Below are 23,549 nucleotides of genomic sequence, written 5' to 3'. Positions count from 1 at the left end.
CTGCTTCCTCCAAGCTTGGTAAGGGATAAAACTAGATCTTTGTAACTTCAGCGTATGATTCTTTTTCTTTCCTTATTAAGTCGAGAACGCTCACGTTTTCACTTAAAAGAAGCACTTTATAGCTTCTCGTTGGTATGTCTGAATTGCCAGCATCACTACTCGTGCACTTTTGGGCCAGGATTAAATAAAACAAGGGTATTTGAATGCAAGCACTGCAATACTGTGATAGTCAATCTGATAACCAAGAAGCCTACTAAGTGACTAACGGGTGGGTAGCATACACAGGGTGGATACACTGGACAAAGGGATGATTCACATCCCAGGCAGGATGAAGCGGAACAGCACAAGATTTCATCATCCTACTCAGAATGGCGCACAATTTAAAACTTATGAATTGCTTATTTCTGGAATTTTCCATTTAATATTTTTGAACTGCAACTGACCACAGGTAACTGAAACCCAGATAGCAAAACTGTGGACTAAAAAGGACTACTGTACAGATATCAAATGTTTTCAGACACAGTCTTTAAAATTATGCCTAATATGTTCAAGGAAATAAAAGACAAGATGGAAAATTTTGGCAGAGAACTGGAGACTATAAAAAAATAGAAATTCTAAAACTGAAGAATAAATAATTTAAAAACTCAATGGATGAGTTTACCAATAGATTAGACACCACCAGAAAAAAATAATAAGTGAACCAGAAGATAGGTCAGAAGAAAATAAACAGAATGAGGCACTTAGAGAGAAAAGGTGGAAAATATTAAAAAAAATAAAAGCCATAGGAGATTTTATTTTTGACATAAAAAGGTCAAAAGTATGGTTAGTTTGAAGTTCCACAAAGACAAGATAAAGAATGAGGCAGAAGCAATATTTGAAGAGACAGCGACCAATTACCTTCCAACCACAGATTTAATAATTGCAGTCATGCACTGTGTAACAAGGTTTCAGTCAACAATGGACCACATATGTGATGGTGGTCCCATAAGATTGGTACCATATGGCCTAGGCGTGTAGTAGACTATGCCATCTAGGTTTGTATAAGTACAGTCTATGATGTTCACACAATGATGAAATCACCTAACAACACATTTCTCAGGATGTAGCCCCATTGTTGGGTAATGCATGACGGTAGTACAAATCCCAAAGGGAAAAATACAAAAGAAGTCACACCTGGACATACTGTAGCACACTTGCTGAAAACCAAAAATATAGAGGAAAATCCTAAAAACAGCCAGAGGGAAAAACAGTCATAACCTTCAAAAAACAAAAAACCCAGAAGCCTTATGGTGACTACTCAACAGAAACAATGGATGACAGAGGACAATGGAAAGACGTCTTTAAAGGACTGAAAGAAAATAACTGCTATTTAAAAATTTTATACACAGCAAATATTTCCTTCAGGAATGAAGAGGAAATAAAGGCATCAGAGAAAAACTTAGAGAATTTTCCGTCAGCAGTCGCACAGCTCATCAGTTCCCAGTTAAAGTCATAGGAAACAGGTCATAACTGGGCAAGTGAAGGCAAATGTATGGGAACGAAGATGCTAAGAACAGGGCTGGAGTTTGAGTCTGTGTTGCGGAAGCCCACCATAGCAGTGCCTGGCCCCATCTCTTCTGCAGCTGTATCATTTGTTTTAAATTGTCTGTGAAGGCTCTTGTCAACGAACAGCCCTCCCTCCATAGCCACGTGCCCACTGTCTTCCAACCTACAAAAATGCTACCCTCCCAAGAAAAGCCAGCTCAAATCTATTTTCATCCATTAAACATTCTCTCGCAACTCTAACCACTGGACACTCTTCTCCTATGACACATACTGTCTGCGGTATCCTGTCATCCAGCATATCAACAGATATTTCTTAAACGCAAACTATTACAAGGAACTGTGCTAAGTGCTATGGGGGATTCAAAGATGTATAAGACGTGATTGCCACCCTCAGGAATTAATAAGTTAACTGAGGATATGAGATATAAATCATATAAAATTAACTAATAATATTATAATTATAATAATAAAAGACCGCAATAGCGATAGGAAGACAGTCTATGATTAATTGCCAACTAAGTGGCCCAGTTCCTAAGGAATACATAAATCACTATTAGATGGGTTTGTAAGGGGAGGCTTGATGGTAAAGGTAGAGCTTACAGGATGGGGAGGGATTGCCTCAGCAGAGAGAAGGTAGCAAGCAAGCCAGACAAGGTGAAAGGTTGGCATCAATGGCCAAAGCAGGACCCAGGAAGATGTGTTTGCTGATGTGAGCAGAGCTACTGACTTAGGCACCAATGTGGGTGGAGCTTCGTAAGAGTCAGCCAGCATGTGAGAAGCACGGACTGGATATTTTACCTAAATCATCTCTAACCCTCCCAACAGCCTTAATCAGCTAAATATTATGATCCCTATTTTAGAGATGAGGAAAAAGTATAGCCTGAAAAGGTAACTAAAAGAAAGAAAAAAGAAAGATATGTCCAAGTCATCCAAGCCTCTAGATGAGGAACCAAGATTTGAACCCAGGTCTTTCTCAGCTAGAGACTGAGCTTGTTGACAGAGGCTACTAGAACTTCTGAGCGCATGACATGAGAATAGCCGTGTTTCACCCTCATGATCCAAGCAGCACTCTACACAGGGGCAAACAGAGGCAAGGAGATAAACTAGAAGCTACGTCTCTGGTCCAGGATGGCGGGTATGGGAACGCACAACAAGACCACAAGTAGCAATACACTTGGAGGAATAGGAATAGAGATTTTTAATAGTAATTTTTCCTGGACATACAGTAAGCCTTCCCAAATTGCAAGTTCCTCTTACATGGCATTCTATACTCCTCACATTGACTTTTGTGTACCTTTTCAGCAAGAGTAAGAATTTCAGCTCAAAATTATGTGACCTGAGAGGAAGTTGGAGTTGAAAATTGAAAATCATCATCATCACATCATCATCATCACCACATCTGTTCAGGTGCTTACTAGGAATCAGACACTAGGCCAAGCGTTTTTCATGCATTATTTCATTTAATCTTCAAACAAGCTCTCTGATGCATAGTATCTTATCTCCATTATACAGATGAGGAAATGAAGCTACTTAGCAAAGCTACGGAGCTATTAAGTGGTAAAGCTAGGATTCAAATTCAGATCTGCCGGACGCAGAAGAATATGCCAGAAAGCTCTACACCAAACCTCTGGTAGCAACCCATTAAGGGTCATGAAATCAACTTATTGGATTAAGATCAGCATTACTGGCTGAAGATGGGCACTTCAGTGTTACTGTTCAAGAACACAGAACACAAACTATGAGAGCCCCCAAATCAGAGTAAGCATTGTTTCATTAAACTTCGGTTTCAATCTTATATTCTATTATACTGCTACTGTGGTCAACAGTATAAAAAGCATTGCACTAGGCTGAACTGTTTCCCAGGTGTGTGTACAGATGTGTGTGAGCATGTCGGTGGCGGGCGGAGGGGAGGTAATGGTGGAAAGTCGAAAGCAGAAGAGAAGGTACAGGAAGATGAGAAGCAGCAAACACTTAGAACTGTACTGACTCTCGGAAGACAGAAGTGAAACGTCGAAGAGAAGTCTAATGGCATGTGCTTGGCACGAAAATATCATGTTTACAGGGAAGATAATAGGACTCTGTCTGTTAGAGTGAGGGGCTGAGACCTACCCATTTGGCTATACTTAATCCTTCTCTGCCTACAGTATTCAAATCACTTTACATACTCTGGTGGGGCCCTGGAGGATGAAGTCAACAATTACCAGTCATGAAATCAGAAAGACATTTAACATTTGGAGAGGGTGCCAGACACAGAAAAAAGCCTGCCTCTCAGTGTACACATTATCTGCATCAATGCAAAAACAGTTTTTAAAAGTTTTGTTAAACTTCAGGAGAATTAGTGAGCAATGGAAATCAATTGTATGATATCCATTGTATCACTGATCTAACCCTTATTTCATTCATTCATCATTTCATTTTATTGAACTTTTAAAAAGATGTATGGCATAGAGTCATTTAAAGATTGTAGTCTCTAGCCCAGTTTTTCTCAAGGCTTTAAGCAATTCAACCATGAGTTCTCCTACTATGTGCATTTTTCAAGAACCCAACCTTGAATGATGTGGCAGGATTGCTGCAAATGACTACCTTCAATATATCATAACGTATAGTCATACTTTTTTATACTTTTCTAGTTAACTATACCAGCATCCCAAAACTGCCTGTGCAACATTATTACCAGGGGAATTAAAAAAAAAAGATTCCCCAGGCCCATCCTAGACCTACTGAATAAAAATCTCTAGGGCTTAGGAATCAGGAATTTTTTTACTATCCTAGGTAATTTTGATATGCAGCTAAGTGTAGGTATCACAACCATTTAGTACCTATTAGCCCAATGGCCTTCCAGATCCCATACATTTAATAAACATCTCCAATTGAGTCATGGAAAAACAGGGAGGCCAGTGGTGAATAGATTTCATCGTGAATGGAATATAAATGCATATGAAATTAAAATTCTCAAATGCCTTTAAATACCACAGAACAAGTTTCCCATACTGAGAATCGTCCAGATTACAGTTTTGCATATTCGCCATTCTACCCACAATTTTCTTATCAGGCACATTTTCTACATCCTTTTAGAAGATATTACCATTGCTACTTTACAAAAATTTCCCTGCCTCTGACCACAAACTACTGTGGCACCTGAAACAGGGTGATTTCACCTCTGATAGCAACTTGTGCTGCATCATTGCAACCCCAAGCTGACAGAGAAACTGACTTATGGCCTCCACGTGTGTGCTCGAAAGGCACCAAAATATAACTGGTTTTCAGTACTGCAGGTGACCCAACGGTCATTCTACGAAACAGTTCTCAGGGCAGCCTAAAGAGAACAGGAGTTCTCCATCCAGGGAGTAAGCCTGAAAATACATGGAAGACGTGACATCTATGTCGCGTGCACCTTTCCGAGAGAGGACTCAGAACCCTACAGTCCGCTTCCCTGCTCCCTCTCCCCAAAATGGCCACTCTCTGGCCCCATTCGCTCCCCAACACAGCTGCCCTACTACCTCTCCTCTACAAATGGGTCTACCTTTCTCCTCCTGTCTGATCATGCGGCAAAAATTCATGACTGGGCTGAAAGATACCCAGTCATAATAATAATACCATGATCGATTTTTGGTTTATTTGGTTTACCACCTCACCTGAGCTTTCAAAGTCTCTGCAGATCTTTTTGCAGAGACTCATAGCTCCTGTTCTTGTTCCCCACAGAAGCGATTTCAGAGCTTCCACCTTCACACTCGCTAATTCTCTTGCACATTGATCAGTCCCAGGAAATGATCTTGCCTCCAACCTCAGAGAGAAAAACAGAGGTCACCATGCTCTTCTATCTGAAATTCTGACTCCCTTCCCCCTTCAATCTTATCTGGACTTCTGTGACCTCCTTTTTCCCTTCTTCAGACCAGGGGAGTGGTAAGGCCACACTCTCTGGAACAGGGGATGTGGAAGGTTTAAGAGGAGAAATACTGAGATTGGTTTCAGGTCTATTGGATTTGAGATATCTTTGGGATATCCAAAAAGAGATGATGGGTGGGCAATTAGATATGTGAGGCTGGAGCTCAGCAGAAAAGTCTAGCCTGGAAATAGCCAACCACCCCTTTACAGATTGTTCAAATGCCATCCCTTCCACAAAGCCTATCCTGGCCAATTCAAAACTTCTTTTGACTTCATGAAACACACTGCCTTTAATATGTATCTTATGCTGCCTTGTAGTCTTTGTTTCATTTTTATGTGCCTTACGCCACTGAAACAAACACTCCTTCCCAGCTGGAAACCTAGTTAGCATTGCTACATATGTTAATATGTAGAACTATGTAGTCTTATACCTTGCATGCAACAGGCACCGGATTAGCACAGACCAGCCCTATCCAGCAATCCTGAACATGTTCTATATCCACCCAGTCCACCAAGGCAGCCACTAGCCTCCTGAAATGTGGCCAGTATGAATGAGGCACCATTTGTCCCCAAAGATACACACACAGTTTCAAGGACGGTTCTGGTCTTTCCCAATCACAGGGAGGGGTTAGGTGTCTGGTAAAAACAAAGCATCTGCATAGGAGCCCCCAGGGAGTTCCTGAAGAGGCAGATCACCCACCTAATACCAAAACTGCTCTATTTTGAGAAAAGCCTGGTTTTGAAAGGCCTGACACTCTGCAAGCTTAATTTTGGAAGGCAACCTGTTGGTAAGCGGAGGAGCTTCTGTGTGAGTAATCCTTTTCCACGTCCAGACCTGCAAGCCCTCAAAAACACCACCAGCTGGCAGGTACAGAGTATACGGTATCCACGCTACACCATGATGACATTAACAATTGCTAACGGGTATTAAGTGCTTAAAGCTGTTAGGCAAGTTCTAAGCTCTTTATGACTGTTAGTTCACTTGATTCACAACAATCCTTGTAAGGTAAGAGCTACCCAAAATCCCCATTTTATAGATGAAGAAACTGAGGCACGCAAGGTTAAATAACTTGCCCAAGGTCACACAGCTGCTGAGCGGTAGCGCTCCGATTTAAACAGGAGTCTTATGCTTACTCAGTTTGGATTATGAGGCCAAATTGAGGCCACCTAAAGAGGCATCGAGGACCCGATGCTTCCCAGTCTGACACAGCACCTGCACTGGGAGCCTGTGCTGAAGGGGCCAGGAGAACCCCAAGCACGCTCAAGCTGCAGGAACTGGAACTGGGCCTGATGAGTAGAAAGCAGCTTCCCAAACACCCCTCCCTGGCCCCCCACGCAAGTAATTCACGCTTCCTGCCCCTTTTAGTACCTTCCTGGCTGGTGGAAATCAGCAAGACCTACTGCATATCCTGTCCAGGCAGAGCTTTATTTTTGTAATTTATACTAGGAAAACAATATTTCCCCAACCCCGCTTCCAAAATAAAAATATTTTTCCACTCTCCACCCCTTCACCTCCATCCCCTCTTTAAGAAAGCAACAGGAAAGAACCAGGTGGGTATTTTTTCTTGAGTCCCTGGATGTATGCTCCAGGTGTTTCATTTTAGTGTCTCCCTCTGCCATAAGGCAGGGTCACCTGGCCCAGAGCATGGGCCACCTGCGTCCTGAGGGGGTCTTCTGAAAGCAGGGGAGAAGAAAGAGCTCCCTGCCCGGCCTATTACTGATCAACCTGGAGAACTATACCAGGAGCACAAATAAGCCCCATAGAAAGCTGATGCTCCATCATCTTAATGTTAATTTCACATTAACAGTTCTGTAAGGATCTGAAAGGGCTAACGAGCGAAGCATTCTGGGTATTTGTCAGTTTTCACCCCTGCCCTGTATATGAAGAGCAAACTCTTGGCTATGAGGCCATTTTGCTTCCCCCTCATTTGTAGTATCTGGCCCTCTACCAAGAGCCAAACCCCCATGCCCGCAAGCCCCGCTCCAATCAGCTGAAGTTGCTCAGCACCCTGTTCGTTCTACACGGCTCTACACCAACTCACTTCTCTCTTGGAATCGAGGGGCCAGTTTTAAATCCACCCTTCCAAAAAGGCTTCACCTGACCAACGCAGACTCAACTGTTACCACAACAATCGTTTGCTCGTACTGATATGAGAGCCCTGAGGAATATTTGGATATTAATGACTATCGATCTTGTCTGACTCTTGGCTAATTAATTTGACCTGGAACTTCCTAAAAAATGATTATGATCTCCATAGGGCCTAGCACTGTCCTTATTTATCATCGAGCAGGATGGTGGCCACGATGCAGGACATCACTCAGGGTCCGACAGCCACCATGACTCCGGGACAGCATGGCCATCCACGGGCAGAGTGGAGACCAGGGAAGGCCCGTGTCCACCACAACTGGGCAAGGAGTGAGCCTATGGCTAGTGCCACTTCCTTATCACCATACCTTATATGAGACTAGGATTGGGGAGTTGTGACCTTAAATGAGAAATCAACCTGCCATTCCCCTCCAAACTCAGAGATTCCTTAGTCTCTGCCACTCTCCACAACTGTAGGAGCCACTCAGGTTTGGGGGTATCCCCATGGCTTCTCCCCAGGGCGCTGCTTCAGGGACCAAAAGCCGGGGTAGCAGAACCCAACGTCCTCATCCTCAGCTTTCTCACCTGTAAAATGGGGATCACTTCCCCAGGGTTTGTGGTAAGGATCAAAGAGGATGTGAAAAGTGCCTAGCCTACTATCTGATCAACACTGGATATTTAATAATTAACAGTTCCCGCAGGCACAAATTTATGGTGAAGGATGTTCGACAGAGCATTATTGGTAATAGCAAAAAATTTAATTTGATCCAAGTACCAGCCAGTAGGAAGATGGTTAAATAAAATGCGGCAGACTCAAATAATGGAATATTGCAACTATACGAGAATATTGTATTTGTACAAAAAAACGTTCAGAATATATATGTTCATGTAGCTAATATATATAATTATATATCCTGTGGATGTGTTTTTATATATTCTATATAAATAATAAATAATTCAATATAGTTCAGAATATAATACAAGTTAATAAGTGAAAAAAAGCAGAGTGGGGGTCGATTTTCAACCATGAGGGTAACAAACATCTAAGACATGCTGGGCCATGGATGGCTTCCCCATGGCTCGAGTCCCAGCGCTGACACACTGCTCTCTTCTTGGACAGCGCTGATGACAGTCGGAGCTCACCCCCACTCGCACTCCAGCTGACTCTCGGAGGCAGCCAGTACCGCCTAGTACAGGACTGCCAGGGCGCACCAGGACACAGTTGTTTGGCCCAGAACTGGGCAGCAAGAGGAGGGGAGCACCCCAAGCCTCGTGGCTCCATATCAGGTGAGGAAGCTTCCTGAACAGTTAGAGTAACAGGTTGCAACACTTTACAGCACAGAGTGTCTTAAGGGGTGCGGTCCCCATGAGGAATCGTAAAGTCCTACGACATCACAGTGAGTGCCATCCTGTGCTCACTCCAAGTCCTCAGTTTTCCAAGAGCCCAGATGTCAGCAGAGCACTGTAATTTTAGACTAGAAAATAAGAACAATATGGCAACAGAGAACACTCTTCTCAAAATGACTGAGAGCTTCCTTTTACCTTCCCTCCCCCCCTTCCTCCCTTTATGACTGATTTAGCTCAAAAGCCTAGTAGGTGGAACTGAGCAAAGCAGATATCCTGGATTGAATAGTGTTGCCCCAGAATTCATGTCCACTCAGAACCTGTGAATATGACCTTATTTGGAAATAGGGTCTTTGCAGATGTAATCAAGTTAAAATGAGGTCACAATGGATTAAGATAGGCCCTAAATCCAATATGACTGGTGTCCTTAAAAGAAGAGGGAAATTTGGGCACAGACAGGAGAAGGCCATATGAAGACAGAAAGAGATTGGAGTGATGTGCCTACAAGCCAAGGAAGGCCAAGGCTTGCCAGCAACCACCAGAAGCGAGGAGAGAGGCATGGAGCAGATTCTCCCTTACAGTCTGCAGAAGGAACCAATCCTGCCGCCATCTTGATTTCAGACTTCTGGCCTCCAAAACTGTAGGACAATAAATTTCTGTTGTGTAAGTCACTCGGTTTATGGTACTTTGTTATGGCAGCCCTAGCAAACTTAACATAGTAGACATTAGTGGAGCGTGGCAGAGGCATCCCAGTGTGGGGTATTGGCATAAAGAAGGTATCCAGCTGGGTGGGAAGAGGCGGCAGCACCTGGCTTGTGGAGTACTGAAACCCACGTTGGGCAGCGAGGATAAATACAGGAGGAAGAGAGCAGCCCAGACTGGGCTGTCAGGGCCCAAGCAGAGCACATAGGCTCCTGTACAGGAGGGCAGCAGTCCTGTCCAGAGTATAGGAGTCAAGGAGTGAGGTGAGGAGGGCATCCTCGTTGTGGTGGGTGGCCATATGGACGTGAGATTGGATACACATAGGCAATTGATTAAATGAATTAATACATTAAGGGGGCCAGGTTTCTCACTATTGGAGAAGGAAGTTCAAATACAGAAAGAAAACTAGAATGACACTGGTTGTTGGATTGGAATAGGACTGAATTCATGGTTTTTCATACATCTCGATAAATACAGATGTAAAAAGTATGCGTGTGTCAGTATATATGTAAATAGTACATATATTCCCTAACCCCGTCCACTAAGAGAGTCTGGGGGCAGCAATACGCCAGTGGTGATGAGAGCATGTAGTGCCCAAATCTTCATTTCTAAATACCACTCTCCACTAAAAGGAATCAGGCCCTCTTGGAAAAATGGCTTATTCCAAGGCTAGGACAGAGGAAGCAAAAGATGAGCCTGAATCATCTTTTTGGGCCAGAAAGTAAGGAAGTGCTGAAAGAATACTGGGAACACATCAAGAGGACATAGCAGCCAACTTGAAGGGGCTCCCACTGGCTAATACTGAGACAATTTGAGCATCAAAATAATAATAAAAATGTGTTACAGCCCACTGAACAAAACAGAGATCTATGAAAAAGTAAACAGGGGGAAGAGAAAGCTTTCCCAGAAAGTAGAATGCCAACTAATAAATGTGGAAAGATGATGAAACTAGAAGATCGCCGTTTGGCAGCTATGGAAGCAGCAATTATTCAGTCAAGAAACATCAATGGATGCTAAACCCAGTAGGTAAAACATTGATGAGAAATGGGACACTTACAAAGTCTCAAAGCACCTCCCACAAAATATTTTTCATTACAAAAGGAAAAAGAGTAGCTTTACAATGGAGAAGCCTGACACATAGATCCTCAATCAAATGATCAAATGAACACCACCAGTAAAGGAACAAGTCAAAGTCATACACCACCTGAGAGGATGGAATTAGAAGAACAGAGCATCCCGTCTGTGCATCCCGTCTGTGATATTCTTGCAGAAAATGCACAACCTGAATCTAAGCACGAGGAAACTGCCAACACACCCAAACTGATGGACATTTCTATAAAATGACTGGCTTGTAATTCTCAAAAATGTCAAGTTCATGAAAATTAAGGAAAGATTAAAGATGCATGACCCCTGAGCCTGGATCGGATTCTTTCGCAGGAAGGAACATTATTGAGACAACTGGCAAACCTGAATGGGGCCTGTGGGATTAGATGCTACTAACATCAATTGCCTGATTCTGACAGTCATGTTGTGGTCATGTTGGAGAGTGTCCTTGTGTGCAGGAAACACACCCTCAAGTATTCAGGAGTGATGGGATGTCACGTTGGCAAGTTACCCTCCAAAACTTCGCAAAAAAAATTCTTTGTACTATTTTTGCAACTTTAGTGTAAGTCTGAGATTAGTTGCAATGAAAAGACTTGGCGAGAAAGACAATAAAGTACATAAGTGATTTACGGCCCAGAGAGGGAAATGACAGCATTTCTGCAAATACAACAAACTCGAGAAAATTCCCTCTGTGGTGCTTAAATTAAACTACTGGCAGTTTTTTCTTAACGTAGTCACCACAACTGTATGAAGTGCACCCCATCAATCACTTTATCGGTCCATCCATAAGGGGCAGAGTAGTCAAGCAACAATTACCTGAACAAGGAGCCTCACAGCTCATTTCCTGGGGAAGACGAGGTAGGATGGTCCATAATTCATTGAAATTGTAGGTTGTGTACAAAACTACAAGTGAGCCGACCAAAAAGCTCGCCTGAATATTTTAGAGAAGGCTCTCAGGTTTAAGCATCAAAGACTTACCTCCAGTCAGACTTCTATACTAATATTTAATTGAAGTTATTTAAATTTTAAAACACAAGTTTGGTTTCCAAGTGACACAGCCTCACCTCACAGGTCAAGTTGGCAGCAAAGGAAAGAAGTCAGAAGCACACCTTCCTGAGCTGCGACGGATGGCATTTTTTTCAATATTCAGCCTTCAGAGGCCCCACACCACCGTATTCTCTGTGGGACTTTTCGGGCCAGCTCCAAGTTGTCACCGGAGCCCCCAAAGCCGGCATTCCCGGCATAGTTTCATTTTCTTTCATGACAATAGTTCCTACTCCCACAGCCTTTCAAGCACTTGGCTCAAAAAAGGCCCACCGTGAGTAAGGGTTTTGCTTTTTGTTTCTCATTTACAACTTTTCTTCAACTTGTAGAATTCAGAAGCCGGAATAACCTTCCGTTCTCCTTGCTCCAACTTGGCTGACGATTTCAGTAACTACTTTGGCCGCAAAGGAACAAGCAGAGCACACATTTACTGTTCTCCAAGAGAATAACTCTAACACCGTAGGAAGAGAAAGCGAAACCCGTGGGTCAAGAACAATTCCTTCCTTCAACAAAGCTGGTACCAAGTGGCCATACTGACTGCTCTGCCCCACCCCCACCCCCAATCTGTTATCTGCCTGCAGCCACAATACTCTAGTAAAAGTACAAGTATCACCAGCTTAAAGCCCATTGTTGTCACATGCACTGGCTCCAGTGTCATAACCCCTGCTGTCCTCACTCCAGCCAGTGGGTCTGCCCCAAGGCCTCTGCACCTATCGGCCCTTAGTCTCAAGAGCGACCCCTTTCACTGGGTAACTCTAACATTCTTCAGGTCTTAGCTGCAAAATCACCTCCTCAGCCAGCCTCCCTAGTCTCCCCAGGGGAGACCAGGTCCCCAAATCTGTCTGCCCCACTTGACAAGAATCTCCATGAGGCCAAGACCAATTCTGTGCATTCACCACTCTGTTCCCAGGGCCTAGTGTGGCCAAGGCTGATGCTTAATAAATAAACTATGAACTGACCGTGTCGCCGGGCATCAAAGATAATCAAAGGGGGAAGAAAGGAGGGGCTTGCAGCCTAGTAAAAGAAGGCTGGCACACAAGCAATTACAATGAGAAAAATGATGATATGCCGCTAAAAAAAAAAAAAAAAAGGTGTATATAAATGCTGTGGGGCATTCTGTCTAAGAAAGCAGTAGACTATACATTTAAAAAATTATTTCTTATAAACAATGCTTTAAATTATTTTAGGGTTTCAAGATATGATCTGGAATCTTGTTTATTTATATGAGCATTCACTAGAAACTTACTGATGCCCGTCAGCATCACACTGTCCATTACCAAGAACTCACAGATGGTCAGTATGGGGGCCATATCATTCATTGCCCAAAATGGAACACTTTTGAGTGTGAATTCAGCCTTATCTATAATTATACCTTGCCCCATTTAGATGTCAAGAGGACTGTCCCCGGAAAAACCAGGATGTGAGAGTATTCTGGTTGTAGGAGATAGTTGCTCATTTATTCAAAATGCTTGGACCAGATACGTTTCAGAATTCAGCAGGTTTTGGATTTTAGAGAAATAACAGGGTGCAGACACCATACAGAACATAACACCCCCAGCAATATTTGGAGCAGAACCCCTTCATCCAATACAGTAATATTTCTGCAGTAAAATATGAACATTCACACGAACTGGGACTAGTAAAAACTAGGAATAGCTTCATGCCAATCAGGGCAGAGTACGCTGCCAAATGAGTCATGATAAAAACTTTCAATTTTCAAAGCTTTTTGGATTGCAAATAAGGGATTTCGGATCTGTAATTAATTTCAAGTTATTTCTATCCTTGGAATATATGATTGTTCCCATGTTATACAAGGAGAATCAGCATCTTCTTTAAATTGTGCTAACATTCTAAATTAATCTGGCATGCCCTATGCTTAAATTAGTGAGTAACAGCACATTTTTAGGCCTGAAATGAAAAAGTTTAATGCAAACTGCTTTTGCATCTTAAAAAGTGGAGAAATACTTTTGCTGAATATTTTTATAAAATTTGAAATCTTAAGTAGCCATTTCAAAATTTTTATTGCCTTTACATTAGGTCTACCTAACAATATGTATACATGTTTTGTTTAACCAATCTAATACATAAAACATGTATTTATAAAATAAGAAAATTTTTAGGATTCAGATTTCCTTAAAATATCCTCTCTAGAGTTCTCTTACAATGACACTGCCCCTTCTCCTATAACATTTTAAATCTTTGATTTCAAAAATTAAATTTGTTTCAAAGAATACTTTTGTGAGTATCAAGTTAAATCAAGTTTATTTGTTTGTTGATTATTGTTTATGCCGTATGAACGAAAACTCCCTCATCCACTGAAATGGGCATAGGGGCCACTCTCCCATTTAATATAAACCCTACTGCTCTGTGGAGACCATCGTGTGAAAAAGAAAAGACTAAATATGTATAGGGGCACGAATGCAAATTCATGCAAGGAATCGTCTGCAAAGTTTACCTCCTCCATTTTTTAATCACTTACAGTAATTTTGAATGAAAGGACAGCTCTATCATTGCCATATGAGAAGTACCAGACACAGTGAACAGTTTAGGATCTGTGGGACTTGAGCAGAAGTTCAGTTGAGAGATCCTTGGGCACATACGTCCTCCTGGCAGTGTGAAGAAAGGATGGTCAAGGTGAAGGGGTCCCCAGAGACCTTCCTACCGTGAGCGCCAAGGCACTTATACCAGAATTTACATTTGCATGCACCAACCTGAATACAAATATATGCATAAAAAAGTCAAAACTTGCCTCCAAAAAAGTGCTCTCCTGATTCCCCAGGAGATAATGATGGTGGTAGGGACCACGACGGCAAAGACTATAGACCACCTATGAGGTAGCTGGTATTAAACCCTATGCTTTACATACATTTTCTCACTTAACCCTCACAATAACCCTATGCGGCAGGTATTATTATTATTCCCATTTTAAGAAGAGAAAGCTGTGCCCGAGCCCATGCCAAAGCTGACTCTCCATCACTGAGCTGCATTATCACAGACCTGAGTATCCAAAATAGGCCTCAACCCTGAGCAGACAGTATCCATCTACCAGGCCCTTTGGGTCCTCAAGCATAAACACTAAAAACAGGGTGTGTTTCCCGAGCTTTACTTGGAGACCACACTCGTTCCGACAGTTGCTTCCTCCTGTCAAGAACGTTTCGGGAACACCAACCTTCAAGTCCCCCAGGCCTACAGATCAGAAAGAAAACACAGAGCCAGTTTCGTGGCATCTCCCAACACTTTCTGTTTCGTTCGGTCTTTGTTCTGAGGGAGGGGCAGTTAAGAATACAAGTCACCCACAAACAAGGATGGAACGAGAAAATAAGTGAGCTGTCTGGGGCTGTTCCTAAAAGAGGAAGTCTTTTGACCCTGCATAACCCCAGGGCTGCACTGATGAAAACAATTGTGTGCATGTGTGTGTGTGTGTGTGTATGTGTGTGTGTGTGAGATCTCTCACCAGATCCAGCAGCAAACACAAGCATGCATTGAAAACCTGAAGACCCTAAGCAAACTTTGTAAAACCTTCACACTCCGTCTGACATCCCCCCTCAGGGGATGTTGGCAACAACAGGCACCCTTGATGGGCAGGCACGGGGCCCACCGACACTTGAAGGAGAGTTATGGGGGTAAGGATTTAACACTGTCACCTGTCTTTCCTAGCCTGCAGCCAGCAGAAGAGGGGGCAAGGAGAACCGAGGAAAGGGGCCGGCTCCCCAAAGTGACTGCTGCTTCTTTCTTAAAGAATATTTTCCGAATTATACAGTTTCATAAAGAATGTAAAGACCAAAGGTTTTGCCTCAGGAAACCTCTCTATCTGATGCATCAAGAATGAGGGTTAAAGAAGAGATCATATCCATACCCTGGGGCTCACAGAAGGAAGTAAGAGTCTCATCAGAGCACGCCCTTTTTAACTTTTTCATACCGGCTGCCATGGAAGTAACAGAGCAGAAAAGGCAACAGTGTGGACTAAAATTGAGATGCCTGGCTCCAAATTCCAGCTCCATCACTTTTTAGCTGTGTGACCTTGGGCAGGTTACTGACCCTCTCTGTTCTCACAGGGCTTTGTGAGGATTGCGTGAGGAAATATGTAAAACATTTAGAATGTTTACATCTCACATGTAGCATGGGTTGGAGTATCAACAGGTACAAAATTTCCAGACAGCAGCTTGACAATAGATATCAAAAATTTGATAAGTGACATCCTTTGACCCAGTCATGTTACCTCTAGGAATGTTTCCTAAGCAATTTAATCATGTGTGAAAAATGTCTTCCAAAAAAACAAAAGTTTACAATGATCATTCAATCTGCTGCAGGTATAAATGTAGTATTCTTTCTTGTCAAATAAAATAAGACGATGAGGACGTTGTGTGAAGTTGCACAGATAAATTACTTTCCAGATACATGTAAATTATAAAAATCTAAGAGCATTCTTTTAATCCATCACCTTTTTAAAGAAGTTTCTAGAAGGTTTCATAGAAGGCAATAAGGACCTAAAAGGGTAGATTGACTTTTAAAAATATTTCATCAACTTGAAATCACGCTGGCACCACCGGGTGTGTTTGGCGGCAGACTCCACTACCTAGATGGCATCAGATTGCACAATTCAGCAAAGCAAGACTCATGGACAGATTTCAAAGCATATGGACTGAGGCTCATACTGCATGTGCAAACCTTCTTTCCATATGGAAAATGGGAAAAGCAGCGACCCTGTTTTCCCTGAATCAGCATGTCCTCTGAGCACCGCCTTTGCAGAACAGAAGTAAAGCACTCTGGAAGGCAGAGCTTCTCCTTTTGGGAGTTACGTGAAGAGTTCATTTAAGACCGTCCCTCTTTCCATGAATAGGCTGGTCTCCCTGGAGCCAGCTATGTGAGTCAGCAGTAGCCTGGAAAAGAGATCTTAGTCCTCCAGGACACAGGGAAAGTGCAAAAAAGTTAAATACAAGGATGCATGCGAGAAAAGTATGGACGACAAAGTGCATACGTGAGACACACACACGCTGGCTTGGGGAGGAGGAGCAGGGCAGGACATGGGCGGGACCTGAATTGTCTGAGTTGCTTCTATCACGCAAGTCAAGGCATACCTTCCACTCGCTTTCCACACTCTACAGACCTACAGTGGGTGTGTTTGGGCCCACCTGGAATACAGAAAAGCCAAGGGGACATAAGGAAAGAAGAGACGGCAATGCTTTCAGTACTTAAGTTTGAAAAGTCAAAAAACAGAGATTCTTAGAAGGGCCAGCATACTGGAACCTTCTAAGAAAACCTATTTGCATAAAATGACAAAACTGCTTGCTGCCATCTGATTTCAAACCCATTACTGGAAGAGTGTTGAAAACCAAGGCCTTCCCAAGACGGCTGCCTGAAATCATTTGCTCTGTGAGAGGTTGACCTTGAAGGGTTCTGTCTATCTTTTCCCCTGGATGAGAATAAATGATTCCCCTCCTTCATTCCATATCCACCAGGCTGTCCTTGACGGCCTCCTTGCTGCCACTTCTCCTTTCGGACTTTCCTTTAAGTTGTCCCCCCTGCTAGGAAGGTCTCAATAAACCTTACCCATTATCACTATTATTACAGAGCCATCCAACTCAACTCTTTATGTTCAAATCAGGCTGAGGTCCAACTCACAAACTATAAACTTATGCACTACAGTTTTCACAAGCTTGTTTCTATTCCTGAGATGAGACATCCTGATTACCAGTGAATTCTAACTGGAAAAAGAGAGCCAAATTGCTACCTACTCAAAGTACAGGAATACCTCGGAAGCAAGAACGCGTCTCTCCTTTGCAAACTGCAAAATGGTCTTCAAATATTTTTACAAGATACTTATTGCCACTACACAAGTCCCAAATGGTACCTGGAAGTTGGATTTGGCATCCACTGTATGGTCCCCATTTCCCTTCAGCCAACCCCTTCCAGGACCTTCTCTCTCCTTGTTGAAGCAGAATGTGTTGGAGAGAGCCCAGGTGTCATGTCAAGCACATCTGGATTCGAACTTCACCACTCAACCTCTAACTTCTCCAAATCTGAGTTTCCTCATCTATAAACAGAGATGTTAACAGCTACTTGGCAGAGCTACTGTGAAAAAGACATGGATAAAGGGAAGTTCATACTAGGAGGAAAAGTATGGGATGATTGCTTTGATCTCCCCCTAAGACCTCCCCAGTGAAACTGTCAAATAGTAGAGCCAGTACTCCACCCAACAGCAGACTGGACAAGGCCAGATTGGCTCACAAGGAGCAGGAAGCTACCCAGGGTCCATCTTCTGGAATACGACCGTAGTCTCCACCGTGAACAGTGCTGGGCAGCTTAATCCTCCCAAACATCTTATCACCTTGCTCAAAATCCTTCAGTGGCTACACAATGCCCACTGAATAAAATCTGGACTCCTAGCCACCATAATTCAGCCCCACCCCACCTTTCTGACTTCTTATCCTGATTCTTTCCATCTTCTAACGTAACCAAAGTTCACAGCTTCACGGCCTTGAAAACAGGCATATCTGTGTGTAAAGTCCTGGTGAGCAGGAATCTCATTCATCTTTAAATCTCCCAAAATATCAGGTACAGTACCTTGCACATTGATATGTAGTAATTATTTATTGATAAGAAATTGGGTGACTATTCTAGAGGACCCACTGGGGGCAGGGGATTGGGAGGAAAAGCTGTGATGGGTGAAACTTCCTAAGAGCAGGTGATAAGCAAGCAGAGGGGGAAAATGACTGCAAAAAGCATGCAACCTAAAAACGAATAATTCTACTACTTTCATGACATTTGCCAGGTGAATCGAGCTAAGTATGTTAACAAACTTCTAAATCACATTTACGCAACATTTCATCCAAAAAATCTCACTGAGCCAAGCACCGTGAAGAGCAGGATGTGCCAAGCATTACTCTGTGGCCGATTACGAAGATGATGAGGACAGGATCTCTGTACTCAAAAGAGTTTACACTGCAACGATGGAAGCAGGTACACAAATGACCGACTCTAAAACAAGGCATCTTGTCCTGAAGGTGATTCTAGAGAAACAAACCGAGGATGATAAAACTTCTGCTGATGTACCTCATACATAACACATCCCACGATAGCGGAACTCGGGCATTCAACACCTTGCTTCTTGGTTCTTTCTCTGCATCAGACTCACTCCCATGATTTCATAGCCTCACAGTAAGGTGACCCCGCATTTCATATAGGTGAATCTTCTGGAAGGCATTTGGGAGGAGTTTTACTGTATTATATAAAAGCCCAGAAGAAACAACTCTGGAAGGCTTCAAAGACGAGGGGACAACTGAACTGGGCCTGGAAAGCTAAGAGATCTTCAGGTGGAAAAGAAGGAAAACATTCCAAACAAAAGGAAGAATAACAACCAAGGCAAGACGGAGGAAGTGTGGACGGCGTGTAAATATTAGTAACATGGAGAAGCTGTGCCCCAGGGAATATGGGTGGATGTGGTAGAGAAACAGCTGGAAGACTTGCCTAAGGTTGGCTGATTAACAGAGCGCCACTTGTCCTTGTACCTTAATCAGGGTCCCTGTTGACTCATGAGGGGAAAGCCCCCAGTAAACCCCTGGAAGCACATGGCTGACCCGCTTCCCACCTTCTGTCTGGTCCCGTTCCTTACTAGGAAACACAGCACGTGAGCCCTATTAGCTCTAAGGTACTGGGATAGGTCTGTCGTCTGGACAGGAAATAACAAATGGAGAACGAGGTCAATCGTTACAATTTAATTCAACCAACATTTATTGAGAACTGGGTATATGCAAGTCATTTTGCTGAGCCCTCTAAGGAACAAATAACTATACTCCAAAATTTATAATCAGATCAAAAAGGCAGTCGATGATCATAGATGTAGAACATGATATATAGAAATATATCAGAAATATCTAGGGCCTTTGAATAAGATCTTCAGATCTCATTCCTGCAAGGAGGTGAAGAGCTCAACAAATACCTATGCAATGCTATCGGCGCAGCCAGTCAACCAAGCTGAGATGGGCTCGGCGCCAGATGGTGGCGCGGTTTTCACCTCAGCCATGCTTTGGGGATGCATATGGGAGGAATGCTCAACGTGGTACAACCAATACACTAGCCCCCACTTATTCGCGGTTTTGCTTTTGGGGGTTTCAGTTACCTAGGGTCAACTGGTCCGAAAATATTAAATGGAAAATTTCTGAAATAAACAATTCATAAGTTTTAATTTGCACGCCATTCTGAGTCGTGTGATGAAATCTCATGCCATCCCTCTCAGTCCCACTAAGGGCATGAATCACCCTTATGTCCAGCGTATCCACGCTGTATACCCAACATCCCCGTTAGCCCATTAGTTAGGAAAACACATAGTATATATAGGGTTTGGTAATATCCACGGTTTCAGACATCCACTGTGGGTCTTGGAAGGTATCCCTCTGCATAAAGGGTACCACTGCAGCACTAGCTTCCTGAGTCCCTGTAGTTTAGGCTCTACCCTAAGGTTCCATGGACCAGCCCTTCCATGGTCTTCCACAGGCATCACTCAGAGAACGTGGCCAAGCGCTCCTCATGTCTGGGTAGGGAGGAACCTGCTGGGCCAATGGCCAGTCTCACTGCTGAGGTGACACTGAGATCCCAACCACTCTTGGAGCCGACAAGACAAAGAAGTTGTGCTGCGGGAGGTGTCGTTCTGGGGCCCCTTGCCATGCACTGTCTTGGCTCTTGAACTTGGGTTTCTCATCCATATTAAAGATGACATCCCTTTCTCCTTCTCACTTGAGTATTGGAAACCTATTCATAATCACTTCACCCTCTTTATAAACCAAATCAAAACAACCAAATGAGAGTACAAAAAATATTTTTGTACCAACGCATCACTTCCTCCCAGAAACGTACGAGAGCACCTCAAAGGCAGGCCTGGGAATTGCCCACAGTGCAATCCGGCCAGTCTGCAATGCCCATCATGTCTCTGAACAATGAATGCATGCCTCCCTGTCGCTCCTCTCAGAGGAGGCAGGTGCACAGCTCTGCCACTCCCAGCTGCTAACAGTCATTATCTATCAGTTTCTAAATGTAAGGGGGAAAGTGTTCCAAGGCCTCAAGAACCTTCCTCCCAAAAAGCTTGCTCTTTCCTCAGAACAAAGCCTTTCTTTCCTGGAAACACAGGAACACGTGTCCTGAGGGAGTCGGGGCCACTGGGAACTGAGCCGGACACTCCCTTGATCTGTCTGCTCCCGCCACACCAGGGAACTCTGAGGGCCCCAAGAGCGTAAAGAATTTTCCAGTCTATGTCTTTGCTCCTGCTGTTCGTTCAACCAAAGACGCCCCGCTCACTCATTTGCCAAGAGTAACTGCCCTCCTCCTTACGGCCAGTGGGAGGTCAGTGGTGAAGCACACCCCAGCTTCTCCGGTCAAAGCTACAGCTCCTTCCTCTTCTCTCCCCCAGCCTTCTGCTTGCTGCATTTCTATTAAGCACACATGTCACTCTTTTTGTTACTACAGATGGTAATTTACCTGCGTGTCTCTCGAAATGATGAGAACATGAGATTTTCAACTTTACGTCTCCACAGCACAGGGCTTCACACACAGCGGTTCAAAAATGCTCGGTGAAGGAATTAACTCTTCTCAGAGTTTTATTTAAAATATGTGTTTGCAAGGCCAGCCGGGTGGCATAGCGGTTACGTTTGGTGCACTCCCCTTCTGAGGCTGCTTTGGTTCCACAGGCCGACCGTCACCACTTATCTGTCAGAGGTCACGCTGTGGCAGCGGCTCATGTACAAAAAGAGGAAGACTGGCAGCCGATGTTAGCTCAGGGTGAATCTTCCTCAGCACAAAAAAATAAATAAAATAAAATACTTGTTTGCAGAAAGGAGTGTTCAACGTAATTTCACCATTATCATATTTGCTTTCATAGTACTTCAGGCTAATTTTAAGCACTTTTTTTTATCCTTGGCCCCAAGCCTGAAGGGAATACAAATTTTTGCAACTCTTTTTATCACTCTGCCTTATGTCAAACACAGACATTATGTATCTTCTTCCTAATTATTTACAACTCACTCTTGGTTATAATCCATATGTTATCTTGCCAGGTTATATTATTCAATAAAGACTCAATGAAATGAAATGAAAAATTTGAGCAGACCGTAAAAGTAACCTGACAATAAATTTGCTACTGTAAAGTTGTGATATTTCACTGCATTTTTCACCAACTATAGCTCTTATAATAATATAAATATATGTATAATATGAAATATATTTTAATATATTTATTATATTATATATTATAAAATGTTTTATATTGCATATAATATAATAATATAAATAAATAGTTTCTCATTCTGTCAATAATTCACAATAAATACACAGATGCTTTTATTCATTTTACTTAACGGATCTGTTATTACAGTAATAAATTTTTTCATCCACTCAAGTAGTAGTATTGAACCATTATTGAATGTATTACATTTGAATTCCCACGCCCCTAAATGCTATTCTGAGGCTGCTTTTACTCACTTTTATCCTAAACCACAAAAGTGATGAACCCTAGGGTCTTTTTCACAAGCCCCAGCATGGAAGTTACCATAGGAGCAGCCGCTGCAACTAATTCATTACCGTGTTCCAGCACTGCTATCTTTTTCTTTTCATCAGAAATTTTAGGATTAAAAGTACAACAGAAAAAAATTTAATTCCTTCCTACAGAGTTCAACAAAACATACTGAGTATTTAATCTGGCTGCAAGAACCTGGCAGCTCACCCAATTTCTCCAGCTAAAAAAATGAAGGCGCAGACTATAATCTCTAAGGAAACTTCCAATTCTGTATTTTATGAGGTTACGTACTTTTATCTGATTCCCCAGTTACCAATCCACTCTGATTTACTTCATTCGGTAGAATTTAATTCCTCAGTAGGTGCTTCATTGCTTTACAGCATCTCAAAATTTTTTAAATGGTTTTGTGCCGCATGTTACACGTACTGTAATGAGGGAGAATCTCTGTTAGTCTTCAGGTCATACTAGCACATCATTCTGGAACCCACAGAAAGAATGACTCAATTCTACAACTCAACAACAAAAAAACCAAGTAACCATTCCAAAATGGGCAAAGGACTGGAATAGACATTTCTCCAAAGAAGATACAGAAATGGCCAAGAGGCATATGAAAAGATGCTCAGCATCACTAGCCACTAGGGAAATGCCAATCAAAACCACGATGAAATACCACTTCACATCAATTAGGATAGCTATTATCAAAAAAGAAAAGAACAAATTTTGATGAGGATATGGAGAAATTGGAACCATGTGCATTACTGGTGGGAATGTAAAATGGTGCAGCCACTGTGGAAAACAGTTTGGTGGTTCCTCAAAATGTTAAACATAGAGTTACCATATGATCTACCGGACTGAAAGAATTGAAAGCAGGGACTCAAACAGACGGCCTAACCCCAATTTTCATAGCAGCATATTCACAATAGCCAGATGGTAATAACAACCCGAGCGCCTAGCAACAGATGAATGGCGAAACAAAACGTGGGAATATTATTCAGTCTTAAAAAGGAATGAAGTTCTGACACGTGCTACAACGTGGATGAACCTAGAAAACAGCTAAGTGAAACAAGCCAGACACAAAAGGACAAATATTGTATGGTTTACTTATATGAAATACCTAGAGGAGTCCAATTCATAGAGACAGGAAGTAGAATGGTGGTCCAGGCTGGGGGAAGCGGAGTTATTGTTTAGTGGGCACAAAGTTTCTATTTGAGATGATGAAAAAGTTCTGGAGATGGATACTGGTGATGGTTGCACAACATTGTAAATGTATTTAATGCCACTGGGTTGTATACTTAAGATGGCTATAACAGTAAATTTTATCTTATGTAACTTTCC

At 42.7% G+C, this 23,549-nt stretch overlaps 1 protein-coding gene across 18 annotated transcripts in view; it reads right to left on the bottom strand.

Annotated features, from left to right (window-relative positions):
• Positions 1-23,549, bottom strand: part of IRF2 (interferon regulatory factor 2) — a 91,347-nt gene that overhangs the window by 43,655 nt on the left and 24,143 nt on the right. The window contains exons 1-2 of one of the 18 annotated variants that reach the window (XM_070253393.1): positions 22,506-22,641; positions 21,182-21,487 (exon numbers count right to left, since the gene is read on the bottom strand). The exons of 14 other annotated variants lie outside the window; for them this stretch is intronic. The gene's annotated coding sequence lies outside the window, so the exon portion shown is untranslated. Of the gene's footprint in view, positions 1-11,730; positions 12,304-21,181; positions 21,488-22,505; positions 22,642-23,549 lie in introns of those variants that run through there. 3 more of the 18 variants (XM_005606399.4, XM_070253396.1, XM_023630489.2) reach the window with 3 other exon arrangements.

The sequence above is a fragment of the Equus caballus genome, chromosome 27, assembly GCF_041296265.1.
Source record: "Equus caballus isolate H_3958 breed thoroughbred chromosome 27, TB-T2T, whole genome shotgun sequence".
In the NCBI taxonomy this organism is placed as follows: Eukaryota; Metazoa; Chordata; class Mammalia; order Perissodactyla; family Equidae; genus Equus; species Equus caballus.
The sequence above is the reverse complement of the archived record's forward strand: the minus strand, read 5'-3'. Positions and strand labels throughout refer to the sequence as shown.